This window comes from Tupaia chinensis, unplaced genomic scaffold (assembly GCF_000334495.1).
Source record: "Tupaia chinensis unplaced genomic scaffold, TupChi_1.0 Scaffold000047_1, whole genome shotgun sequence".
Classification (NCBI taxonomy): Eukaryota; Metazoa; Chordata; class Mammalia; order Scandentia; family Tupaiidae; genus Tupaia; species Tupaia belangeri.
Window position 1 is genome coordinate 6,623,898 of NW_006159505.1, and position 13,203 is coordinate 6,637,100.

General features: G+C 56.2%; 1 protein-coding gene across 4 annotated transcripts in view; it reads right to left on the minus strand.

Annotated features, from left to right (window-relative positions):
• Positions 1-5,039, minus strand: part of IGF2 (insulin like growth factor 2) — an 18,260-nt gene extending 13,221 nt beyond the window's left edge. For 2 of the 4 annotated variants that reach the window (XM_006141069.2, XM_014590814.1), the window contains exons 1-2: positions 4,814-5,039; positions 3,370-3,523 (exon numbers count right to left, since the gene is read on the minus strand). The gene's annotated coding sequence lies outside the window, so the exon portion shown is untranslated. Of the gene's footprint in view, positions 1-3,291; positions 3,524-4,813 lie in introns of those variants that run through there. The other 2 variants (XM_006141068.3, XM_014590809.2) reach the window with 1 other exon arrangement.
• Between the last annotated feature and the right edge of the window lie 8,164 nt (positions 5,040-13,203).

Below are 13,203 nucleotides of genomic sequence, written 5' to 3' on the forward strand. Positions count from 1 at the left end.
GGGCCGCGGCGCCCCCACGGCGGCCCCCCCTGCGCCCGCCTGGACGCTCCCAGCGCGCCCTTCGGGCCTTCGACAGCCCCGAACAACGGTGAAACCAACTTGTTTTGCTAATGAGAAAGGGAGAGGAAATAGGGAAGAAAAAGAGAAAAATGGGGGCGCATAGGACTGCAGGGCTGCAGGAGTGCCAGGGGTCTTCTTTTGTTTTTTTGAAAAGAATTTTTACGAAAAGTCTCCACCATCCAGGCTAGGGAAAGTTCAGTTCAGATACTTAAAGGCAAATATTGAGCCCACACGCAGGCAGGGCAGCACGCAGGCGCGCTGAGCTGCCTCTGCTGGCTGGAGCAAGGTCACCCCCTTAGCATTGGGCAATGTTGGAAGTGGGGGGGACAGCGATCTCAGGCGGACCTGTGGGGTAGAAGCAATGGAATGGTGGGTATCCTGGGGGCAAATACAGTAAGCAGTGCTTGTCACCCCATGAAGGGACCCTCGCTGAAGGGGAGATCTCAAAGCTTGACACTTTGGGGGTGCAGGGGTTAACACCATTGGACAGGTGTGAGGATCCAGGCAGGACCCAGGCACCTCCTTCACTTTAGCTTGGCAAGACAGGATGACTCCCCCCACCATGAAAAACAGCCCATTTTCCACCCGAGCACAAGGCACGTGGGGAATGTTCCCCCTTCAAATTCCAGTCTGCATCAATCACCCCCGTGTCCCATTCCAAGAACATCTGGCCTGTCTCCCCCCCACCCAGCACTGCCCCCTCCCCCCTTCCACCAGCCTCTGCAGCCTTCTGTCCCAGGCTCTCTGGCCCATCAGGGTGTGCCTATAGAAGGGAGAGAGCCTCCAGCAGGGAGCCTCTGCTGTGTTGCCTTTGCTCCCCACTCTGGGGCGGCTTGTAAATTTGGAGGTGAGGAGCATTTAAAAAGTGCCTGTTTGCAATCCAGAGTCCCTTCTAGGCTAGAGTAGACTTTATACCCTTGCTGAGGGTCTCACTCCCTTTGCCCAGGTCTAGGTCTCTCCACTTTTCTCCAGGCCTGCTGATCAGGCCAGGCTGGAGACGTCACTGGCGTGAGAGACCCATTTCAGTATTCAGGCCTTTCCTCTTCTCTGGGGTGCCTGGGGCGGGGGCAATCACACCAATGGGCTGTTTGAGGGCCACTTCCCTGCTTTCTGCCCTGCAGAAGTGCTTTCCATGGAGAAGCCACCGCCCATGCTTGGAGACGCTCGCACGCCTGGACTTCAAGAGGTAGGAAAACTCTGAGGTCACCTTGGGGTTCCCACAGCAGAGCCATCAGGACATGAGCCTGCCAGGGCAGGCGGGCAGGGGGCGCACATGTTACCCCTCCCCCAAGAGCCTGCCTGCTGAGCCCTGGCCTTATTTAGTCAAAAGTGTGGCTAAAGGGGCAGGCTGAAGGCTGGGGCAGATCTGGGTCATCCTGGGCTCAAAAAGCAAGACAGCTGTGCCCCCAGCCAGGACCAAGCCAGTTCTTCCCCAAGGACTTCTCCTTTCACCCTACTTCCAGCTTCCCAAGGTAGGAAGGGTCCTACTGAGGTCCTACCTCAGTAGCCTGAGGATGTGGGGGGCAGGGAGGGGTTGGAGGATGGGGCTAGGGTCTCCTTCGGCCCTCAGCTTGGTTGGCAGGAACTTTGGCCCAGAGCAATATCCTTCCTACAGCTCTGCTCCGCTCCGCGGCAGTGCTACCCTCTCTGGACGTCATGACTCAAATCCAAAGAGGAGAAATATCCCCCTGAAAGATCTGGACTCACTCCCAGGGAGCCTGACCCTCTGCCCTGCCCTTGGGCTCAGTTCACTCCTGGTCCCACTTTGCGGCTCCTCCAGCTCCCGGCCTTGCCCTAGGCCTTTCTCTTTTCCCCATTTCCTCCCCTGACTCTGACTCTGAGCTGGTCATTCCCCTGTTCCTGGGGCCAAGGCCAGAATTTTGCAAACCCAGCTCCATTCTTTGAGGGTCCCCTGAGCACCCCTCCCTCACCCCCTGCAGAGTGCTGGCTCCTGGAGGCTCCTAGAGGCTCGGATTGTGCTGCTCTGGGAAGGACTCCGCCTTCCAGGAAGCCAGAGGTGGATGCCCCGAACCAGAACCAGGAACACTGAACGGCACAAACCACCCAGTGGCTGATCAATGATCCAAAATCTGAAAGTAGGTCTGGGTAGGGTTGGGGGTAGGGGTGAGAGAGCCAAGGGAGGGGGCTAGGCTGATGTGTTCTGGAAGGACCGAGGCTCAGTGCAATATTGCTATTTTGTTAAGCATCTGGACTAAAAGACATTTTTAAAAGAACCTCCTTGACTTCTCTCTGGAAGGGGCAAACCTGCAGGAAGGAGGTCACCTGCTGGGCCCCCCTGCTGCCTCTGCAGAGAGCCCTCTGTGGCTGGCTTCTGAATCAGGCACAAGGACATTAACTCACATGCCTCCCACCTCCAATGCTCCCCTAAAACCCAGAGCCCCCCCACTTCACCCCAGTACCTGACTAGTGAGCTACTGCCGCGCGACCACCAGGAGCTTGCTGCAGTGGAGTCAGAGCGTCAGCGGGAGCTCTGGACTCTGGGCATTTCTAGTCACCCACCCCCACTCACACTCACACAGGAAACCCCCCCCCCACCGCCCTCCTGAACACAATGGAATCGTGACACCGGTGCTTGTGAGGCCCTTCGCAGCTCTCAGGATGCCTCTTAGGTCACTGCCTCATTTGCTGTTCACTGTTCTAAACAATCCGGAGTCCTGAGACTTTACACGCTTGGACAAATAAGAACAGATACAGAGAGAGCAAGCCATTGGTGTGAGGTCCCACAGCCTAGCAGACCTAGGCAGGGAGAACTGTGGTGTCACAGCCCCTAGCTGAGCCCAGCTTTCCTCAGATCTCCCAATTCCTCCCCTCTCCCTTTAGCCTTCTTCCTCTTCCCAGTCTTCACACTGACCCCTGCTTTCTCCCTCTGCTCCCTTCAACTCCTTTTGCCCTTCTTTTTCTCCCAGGAGCTCCTCTCCAGGACCGCTGATGCTGTAGAGACTACTAGAGCCTGCTATGCCCACACCTGGGCCCCAGGGAGAGAGGCGCCTGGAGCCCACCACCTGAATTCCAGAAACCAGCTGTGTGACTCTGAATATACCCACCAGCCTCTCTGAGCCTCTGCTCTTTGTAAAGCGTGGGGTTGTTGGCAAACCTGTGCTCGGGCGTCCAAATCTGCATTGGTGGCTCCAAGACCCCTCACAGAGCCTCATCCATGGGACCTTCACCACTGGACATCTCTGCTATCCCCAGTGCACAGGAGACACTCACCTCTCGGGCTGGGGCTGGCTGCTGGCCTCAGTTCTGTGAATGTGGGGACCACCTGAGCCACAGGCCACAGCAGCTCACCTCAGGGCTGGGTTCTCGGGCTTCTCTGGCCTGCTGGGGCTCCGTCTGGGGGATAGGCTGGGCAGGGAGCTGAGCTGGAGGAGATGCAGGGCTCTGGGGCTGAAGGCTGGAATCAACCTCCTCCCGCACAAGCTCAGCGGTGACTCTTCGGCCTCTGGGAAAAAGCAGAAGGGTGCTTCTGAAATTATCTCTTTAAAAACACCACCCCTCCCCCAGCCCAAGCTCTGGTCTCTTCCCTGCTGACTGATCAGTGGGTGGGGAGGACTGTGGGTCACCTTGTCAGGGCCAAGGCACCCGCTCCCCTCCTGTTCCTCTGACTCTTCCTTTCTCAAAGTACCAGGAAGGGAGAAAATAGCAAGAAGTTCACCTTGAATCGGGCTTCCCAACAGTAAAGCTGGAAAACAAGCTGAGAGGCAGGAGACCCTTCTGTTGGAAGGGCTGCCTCCTTCCTGGCTGGGGTGAACTTCTAACTGGGCCCTGGGCAGGGGGGCTCTGCACACAAACACCCTGACTCGAGGGGTCACGGCGCAAAGTATGAATGTCTCCTCCTCCGGTCTCCAACACTTTCACCTTGAAAAAGCCATGAGGGGCCCTGGGCAAAACCCCAAGTAAACATGACTGTGCTGAGAAGGTAGCTGAGGGCAGGATGGCAGGGCTTCTGTGGGGACATGACCTTCTCCCCATTATGCTGAAGGATTGAGGAGTCTGGGATCCAGGGTGCAGGAGAAGAACATTTCGTGCACAAATGAATATATTGGGGGGAATCTGCCTTTGCCCCAGTGTTCATTCTCTGGGCAGGGAAACCAGAGCACATAGGAAGAGCGAACCCTGACTTTAAAAACCTTGCTGGGAGATCAAGGGGTACTGTCCCTTTATGGCGCTTCTCACTCTTCTTTCCAACTTCTTGGTGATGATCAGGAGATGTAAGAAGTCGGGGAGATGGTACCAAAACAAAACAAAAAATTCCTGCTCCAGAATTTCGGGCCCCAGGCCTCTCTGCCCCGTCTCCTGTTTGATTTGGGGATGGGGATGTGGGGTGTGCAGCAAGATGAAACTTCTCACACAGAAAAATCCTAACTTTTACACATGCAAAAGACAGCTGTGAGCCCCTGCTGGGAAGACAGCCCTGTCTCCTCCCCTGCCCCTCCCATTTTGCCTGGTAGATTAGTAAAGGAAACCCTATTTTCCTTGCAAAAGCCTCTGTGGCTTTATGAAGCCCTGTAGAGTAATTCCCTCCCTAACTGTCTTTCCAGTCCCCTTGAAAGTTGAGACTACTCTTGGTAAGCTTGGCTGGGCCCTCCGGCAGCAGAGGTTCTCCTTCCCTTCAGAATCCAGGCGATTGGCAACTAACCCAAGCCCCCAGCTCACCCACCCATGAACCCTCAAAATGCAGCTTTTCTCACACACTCGGAGGATTCTCAGCACAAGGGAGGGAGGCTGTTACCTGTATTCTAGTCGCTGCGCAGTCCCTGCAGCTCCTGGACGGTGGATAAAGAGGACTGGGGAGTCACTGGTGCCCAAGGCTCTCTGCCGAAACTGCCCGGACGATGATCCGCTGGCTGGGCCAATATTAGCAGTCGCCGCCAAAGTAGGGGGTGCTCTGGCTGTAGTGCCCAGACCCTCCAGCCGGGTGGACGTGGAGGAGGAGGAGGAAGGGGACGAGGCTGAGGCTGGAGAGACGATGAAGGGCACTTTTAGAGTGTGCATGATAATGGGGCCCCCAGAAGCAGGATAGTCTCTACACCACTGAGCAAGGCACCTGCTCAAATGCCTACTGAAATTATGACTTTGCCCCTCACCTCCTCGTCCCCTCCACTCCTTTCCCTGAGCCCCTCCAAATTTGGGGAGCTTTGTGCCAACTCGGTAGTGCTGGTGCCACTAGGGTGGCTGGCTGTGGCACTTACTCACACCAGGGCATGGTGCATTAGGGGGTGGAGGCTTAGCCCGCCCCTGACCCGGCAGAAAGGCATCTGTGGGTGTGGGCATAAGCCGGAAGTACTCCCTGCTAGCTAGGAGGTGGGAACTATGTGGATGAGGTGGGGGAGTGGGCGGAGCTTCACTAGAGTGACACTTGGCAGTCACTTGATACCCTGGAATGTTGGTGGGCGTGGCACTGGTAAAATGGGGGTGGGGTATAAGGCAACATGCCCAGGGTTCCAGAGTGAGCAGAAAAATCCCCTTTCAGGTACTCCCTGTACAGCTGTGGCACAGTGAAGTCATGTTCTTGAGTCTTCCATGAGTATGGACTCAACTGGGAGTTTTCCCCCCTTCACCAGTCACATCCGATCTGATTTCCCACATTTTCGGTATGGTGCTACACACTAAGGATACTCCTGTAATTGGCAGGAAGCAGGCAGTGGATACTTGCAGGCATTCACGGATAGGATGACTAGCCAGGTTCACAGCCCCTTTGAAGCTGGTTAAAACTCTAGTGAAGGCACAGACTTAGAGCTGGCAGCAACTAGGGGAGGACTCAGATAGAAACACCTCTTGATTGCGCTGAATCCCACCGGGAATGTAAAATCTCAAGCCCATAGGGAGAGCAGGCAGCACAGCAAAGACTCAGGAATAGGAAAGAACATGTGCACTTTGCGGAGATCCACAAATCCCTACCCTCCCTGCACCCCTGCACCTCAGCCACTGAGGCTGTATATGTTCATCTTACCCACTCACCAGCCTGTGTTGGGATTTAATTCTCTCCTCTTCCATTGTCTTTCAAACCCTCATCTGAACTCCCTTTCTCAACTGGAGGGATAGGGCATCCGGGGAGTAGAAAAGGGTTCTCTGCAGGGAAGAGTCAGACTTGATAGGGACTCAGACTGGTGGGAGAGGGTGTCCAAACAGAATAGATGACTCATCCCATGGGAAGAAGGCATGTGGGACTCCTTCCTAGGCGTTTGTGTCCAGAGGGATGCAGGGATGCTGATGGCCCTGAATCAGGTAGGGCACACAGAGAAGCATTAGTCTATAGCAGGCCAAAATTCCTATGGTGAAACAGTCACTCTCCCGCTGGCTCTTCTGCTTTGGGACTGTGCAGCTTGGATGCTCTGCAGTGTATTCTGCCCCCTGGTGTCTGCTGCAAGAGGCTGGCTGTTGCAAGGAGCTACTACCAAGACCCTTGGGAGACACTTGGCTGTGACGTCTCAAGATGAAAATGGGTCTAGGGAGGGCAAAGCATTGACACCAAGCTAGACAAAGAAGTTTCAGGAGAGGCCCACCAAATCAGATGCCCCCAGACCAACAAAGTGGGCAGCTAAGGGGCTGAAAAGGAAAAGGTGTATATACCACACATCAAATTCCTGGAAAGGCAGAGCCTCCCGTCCTCAAGTGTTTTGAATCCAAATCCAGACTTTGACAGATTCCTGTCTCTTGAAAAACCCAGAGAGCTCACTCTAGTCCAGGGCTATTTTATTCTAGGATTTTGGAACTCAGGGTATTTAAATTAAGGGTATTGTAGGGGTCAAGGAAAAGGGATCAGGATAAGGAGAGACCCTGGGGAGCAGTTAAGCCATGGTGCCACTGAGGCAGGACTAGAAGCCTTAAGGGTGAGTAAGTTGGGGTGTAATGGCTGTGACCATTAGCACTACATTAAGGCAGGGCATATAGGGGACACAGGTGGAAGCAACAAAAATTGGGGTGTAGTGGTTAGGAATACTACACAGCAAAAATCTTACTCCACTGTCTCTTAAGAGTAAGAAAGGGTCAGCCCATGGTGGGAACCTGGTTCGATCTTTCTTTATGCAGGAGCAGACTAGGGTACCCCCAGCATCAGGTTTTCTCCACTACACTGCTTAAGTGGCGTTATGCTGCCACCTGGTGGCCATTTCTAGAATTATAGCAGCATAACCCAGAGATCTTTAGCACTACAAATTGCGGCACCCCTGGAAGAGGGTTCTGAGGGACAAAACTAGGACAATTCTTCCTAAAGCAAAGAGGCCTCTCTGTGGGTTTGTGGTATAAGTGGTTTCTGCATCTTTATGCTCGTATTGAAGTCTTTTATCTGCCTATATTTTGACAGTACCTAAACCAGGGAGGCAGGCTGAGGAAGTTCCTCCCTTTGGACATCCCCCTGCACCAGGGGTTTATGATGTGTGGATATCCAGATTAAACAGATTAAACCTGAAATAGCTTATTGAAGCATCCTTTTTTTCTTTTTTCCTGAGAGAGGGAGCTGTATTGCATTTGTATTAAAATCAGAGATGTAACTGAGAGGCTCTGGTGCAGAATGCTGGAACCCCTATTTAGAGGCAGGGTTCCCAGTATGAACACAGTGCAGGCGGAATTTGTTCTCTTCCTTCCATTCCTGGCTCCAGCTGTCTCCATCGCTAGAGGGCATTTCCAAATCTGGCCCGAGTCTGACACCTTGTGGCCACTTGGAAAAGCTGCAGCTTCAGAGAGCCCCTTGGCTTTCCTATAAATCAGTACTTGCCATTAACGTGACTACGGGGCCACCTTACCAAACCTTGGGAATTAAGAGAAGAGGAAGAAGAAGTAACCCATAACCCCCATCCTGAACCGACCAGATTTTTTTCTCTAGAGCTTCAGGTCATTGGGTAGGATCTGGCCAGACCACCTCCCCTGGGGCAGGCTAGTGGGAGAGGGGCATGAATGCTCCTTCTTCAAAAGCTACAAGGCCATTGCATGAGGACCTGGAAGCCCTATCTTGGCCAATAGTCCCTTCTGTGCAATTCGCAAAGCTGTTAATTCAGGCAGGAAAGAGGAACGGGCAGGCAGGGTAACAGGCTGACAGGTAAGCCAGCTCTCCCCTGAGCCTCCATGTCCCAGGTTCAACGGGTGGGTGCAGGAAGCCCATGGAAATGTCTGCCACAGAACGAATGCTAATAAACGTTCAATCTTACACTCTCCTGCATGTAAGGTGGTACTTACCCCTCTCTGCCCCATCAGCACTAACACCTGCTTTTATGAGACCATCTGGAAGTGCAGCCGAGGCGGTCTGCAACTCCGTCACAGGTCCTGCAGCTTTGGGTGACCTATCTGGAAGGGCTCTTCCACCCACTTGGGTAAACTGGCCACCTGAGGAGACTCTAGGTTTTGGAGAGAGACTGACCTGGGCAAAGACAACTTATGGAGAGGGATGAGGTTCAGGAGCACAGACTTTTGGGGAGGGCTGAGAGTACTCTTCCTGCCTTGGCTTCCTTTGCCCGTGGTCTGGAGGATGAAGAGCTGCAGAGGCTGCTTCCCTACGAAAGGTCTCGGGCCCATGGGGATCTGCCCTTAGATCACACCTTGGTGCTGCAGGCACTGCCTGGCACCTGCCCTTGGCCAGCTCATTCTCAGGTGCCTTTGAACCTCCAGCCACAGGGAGCTGATCCTCTCTGGCAAGATCCCACGGACATGTCCATGGGCCACACCTGGTGGCCACAATCCCACAAAAGACATATCAGCTGCCTCCCTCTTGCCTCGGATGATCCAACAAGAACAAGACCCATGCAACCAAGGCCCAGTAAGGGAAAGATGCTTGCGAGAGATGCCAGAGCTAAAGGCAGCAGAGTCGGGGCGGCCTCCTACGGCCTGCAGCCTGCCTGTTCCCTCCACAGCTCCCCGTGACACGAAGCCCCTTCTTATACCTCAGGATTAGGAGTTGTGCCCTTCATGCCGGTGTCCTGGCCTTGGTTGGCTGTGGGCCCTGGGACATGGTGAGCAGGCCAGGAAGGAGGGCCAGGCAGGAACGGACAGGTGGGAGGTGCATTCTGGGCAGAGCCCAGAGGCAAAAGGAAGGAGATCCTCTGGGGATGTCAGCTGATTTCTGCTCTGGGGCCATAGCATATTTCTCGTTATGGTCCCAGGTTACCTGGGGAAGAGGCAGGTGACTGGGTTTGGAGGATGGCTCATCCTACTGAGGAAGCAGCTGAGAGCACTGTCGGGCATGGCCTGCGAGGGCCTCCATAAGCACCCAGGCATGGCCTCACGGCACCTCTCAGCAGCCAAGGCAGATGAGGAAACCAAGGCCCAGAGATGTTAAGAAACCTCAATGCACAGCCATGAGCAATTGATCCGGGGCTATAGCCTCAGCCTATCTGGCTTGCCAGCTCTCATCCTGAGGCCGTGCACTGGCCAAATTAGACACTGTGTTGGCCTTGGGGATGCTGAGAGTGTGCAGGGAGGTGAGAGTCTGTCACCTCTCATTGCCCACAGGACGTGGCAAGACACGGCCCATTGCAGACCTCCACCAAAGAAAAGCCCCTTCTTTATTGGCAGGGTGAGCTGATACCCAGCCACGGGGAAGGGCCTACAGCACCAGGTCTGTGTGAACATCACGGCCCACGCCAATCCCTGGACCAGGTCTGCAACCTGGCATGGGTAGTCTGGCACGGACTCATCCTCAAGGCCACAGCAGCTCCTCTAGGAAGTCTCCCTGCCTGTCCATTTCGACTTCCTCCCTTCTGAGCTCTGCTTATGCAGCCAGAGCTGGGGTAGGGGTACCCTAGGCCCACCACCCTGTCCCTCTCCTGTGTCTTGGCCAGTTCTTCCTCCTGCCTGGAGCCTGGCCTCTCCACCACGCCTCTCCCACAGCTGGATCTAAGTTGGAGAGCTAGATCTCCATTGAGTGGCCATGGCCTGCTCACCCTCCAGGCAGTAAGGGAGGAAGCCCAGCTCTCACTCAATCCCCGCTGCTGCTCTTGAAACTTTCCTGGGACCCTGGAGGGCAGACTGGGAGGGCACCACTCAGGGCCAGGAGGATGTTGCCAGAGCTGCAGGTACAGGTGCTTCAGTCCACCTGGGATGCCCCCAGGGTCACATCCTCCCAGCCCTGTCTTGGCTGCCCACAGAACTGCCCAGGTGGGACTGACCTGTGCCAAGGACCTTGAGGCCCAGAGAGGGAGAGAGAGTTTCCTGAGGACCCTCAGCAGCTAGGGAGCAGAGGCCTGTGAGTGCGGGCAGGGTAGGCTGGTGGTCCTCGGAAGGCTCGGCTGGAACAGCATCCAGTTCTGGGTGAGCGGTGGATGTGAGGGCCAAAGAGTGCACTTGAGTCGCAGCATGAACAGCCCCGAGCTGGCAGGGATGCCGGGGTGCCGGCTCTGTTTTCCAAACACGCAGAAGGGCTGGGAAGGGGTCAGCCCGAGGCGCAGCTGGAATGTCAGGCAGTGGGGCTCGGGGTTCTGATGACTCAGCGGGGCAGGGCTGCAGAAGGAGGGGACCTACCTAAAAGCCCATGGCCTGTGGACCCCCGGGTTGGGCCACCTTAGGGACCTTCATCCTGGCAAGGCACAGAGCCAGGTCTGGCTGGGAAAGACCCCGCACTGGCCCACAGGTGGGGAGCCAGCTCAGGCCCCAGTGGCCCTGGGGCCTCAACATTGTGGGCAGCTCAGGGTGAGGCACCACCCACTCTCATTCTTGGGCTAAGGGACTCTGACTTGGACTTAGTCATGGGCCCATGAGACCCCAAGACCTCTTCCCTCACCCCTGCCTTGGTGACCCTTTAATACAGCCCCGGCTTGGTTTTTAGGGATCCCATAGGAGCCTCTAAGACCATCTCAGGGGGCTATGGGTCTGGAGTTGGGGCCGGGTGCCAGTAGCAGCAGATGGGTAGGGAGGGGTGTCTGAACCGAGGTAGGATGGGGGCTAGCGGCCACCTGGGAGCAGGGGAGTGAGCTGAGGACGCCGAGGGGCCGCAGGAGGGAGGGGTGGCTGGCGCCAGCGCAGCGTGACCACTGCACAGTCCGACAGGCTCCACTTTCGAAGGAATCTGCCTTGCTGTTCCTGTGGCCCAGGCCAGAAACAACAGCGGGCAGGAGGGAGGCGGGAGGGCTCCGAGGCCCGGCCTATTATCTCCACGGTTCCCAGACCCCTGGCCACCCCCTGCCCCCAGGCATTCTTTCCGGAGTTGACTCCTTCTCCCTCCAGCTCTGGGCCGAGGGTGGATGTGGGAAAGAATGAGCCTGCCTTAGCCCGCCCTGGAGCCCTTGTCTCACAACAGGGGGTGGCTTTCTGTCTCAAGTGGCTGAGGTGGCTGTGAGCAGAGTGGGGACCACAGAGCTGACCCCCACTAGCCTCCAGCCTCAATGGCCCAGTACCCTGGAACCCTAATAAAGGCCCCAGTTGGACAGGGCCTCTGGCCTCAGTTTGCTCAACTGTAACATTGGGGATTATCCCCGAAGTCTTCTCATTTTAGATCTCTGGGATTTTAGGGGAACAGTAAGGGGGGCTCAGACACCAGCTGGAGACGACCTTAGAAAGTTAGCAATCTGGCCATGCGTCTAGTGTCTCCCCAGCTCTTCAGCCCTGAGACTGGGCCTGAGCAGCCCAGGAGCCTCAGTGGCTGACCCAGCACCTCTCTCCTTCCTAAACCTCTCACCTTCCTAAACCTCTCACCCTCCAGAGTGCAAGACGGGCAGCCTGCTGGTCCCACAGCCCTGTGAAAGCAGAGGCCGGACAGCAGCCTGCCAGTGTGCCCAGCAGGGCTGGGGCTGGAACACCACCAAGAGTGAGGCTTTGGTGCCCTCTTCTGGCTACATCTGCAAATGACTGCTTCTGGCTTCATTGCCCAGAATTCTCCGCCAGGAGACTGGTGACCCCCCAGGAAACAGCTACCTGCACAGGAACCGACCCTATCTAGTCCAGGTGTGGGATCTCCAGGGGTCTCTCTCCCCTCTCTCCTCTCTCTGGCACACATATCAGCAAAGCCTCCTTCCTGGAGCTCAAGAGCTTAAGAGCCACTGGGCTGGCTCCCTTTCCCTGGACCAGAACTCTGTCAGCTCTCAAGGCAGGGAATGGGCCTCAGCATCCCTGTGTTCATCTTTCATGCCCCTCAGATCTGCTCAGGCTTGGAGAGCAGTGAGGACAGTAAATATTTACTGCTAACAGGAGAAGGCAAATACTGCCCCAATGACCAGAGGTACCAGTGCCAGTTTATCTTTGCCAAGAACAGACACAATCCAGGGAGCCAGCCTGGAGGCAATCACACTAGCAGAGGCAGGACAGGGCCCAGCCTCCTGATCAGCATCACCCTGGGTGCCGACACCCAGACACTAGCTAGGGAGGCGCTGTGCACCTGAGCCCAGGGGACAGATGTGCTCGTTCCAAGCCTCAGTCTCCCCTAAGAGAACAGGTCCAAGGGTACCCGCCCCACACAGCCATTGTGAGGTGCCATCTAAAAGGAGGCCAGTGTGTGGGACCCGTGTATGGGCTGCCCTTGGAGACACCCCTGGACACTGGTTCTCCAGGTGCTGGGTAGAGGCTGCCAGAGGACCCAGGAAAGTTGGGGGGCTTTGGGAGGCAGCTTCTCTCCCACTCCCATAGCCCTGCAGCTGGTACACACTTAGAAGGACCCCCAGCCCCCAGTGCTAGGTTGACAGGAGGACTGGACTCAGTTGATTGTCACAAGCAGCTCCATGGGCAAGCGGAGGCCAGCTCCAGACCTGGTAGCGTCTCAGGGCACTGGAGAGCTGTCCTTCAGATTCCCAGAAGGGGCGGAGCCAGGGCATGGCCCAGACCGGGATTGCACAGCCCAGGGCTGTGGGCCTGGCTTACATGGGGTAACTGGGGGGCTCTAGGCAGCATCTTCTCTCCCTTGCCAGGAGACTGGATCCTATCCTGTCTCTGCCACCTGGGCCCTGGGTCTCCTTGGGCAGCTGCTTCTCCTCGATGCCCAGAGACACGGGGCGACAACCACTCTGCCGCTCTCTCCCACCCCCACCTTTTCAAGGACACAGGGTTGTGGGGCTGCAGGGTTGGGCAGGAAAGGTTCAGGAGGAGGGTTCTGGGTCTCAGAGCTGGGCCAGGTCTCGGGAAGGGTGGGCCAAAGGTGGCAACACCCCATGACTCTCGGTGGCACAGCCTTTACCTACCCTGAGTCTTCAGGACAGAGATCGC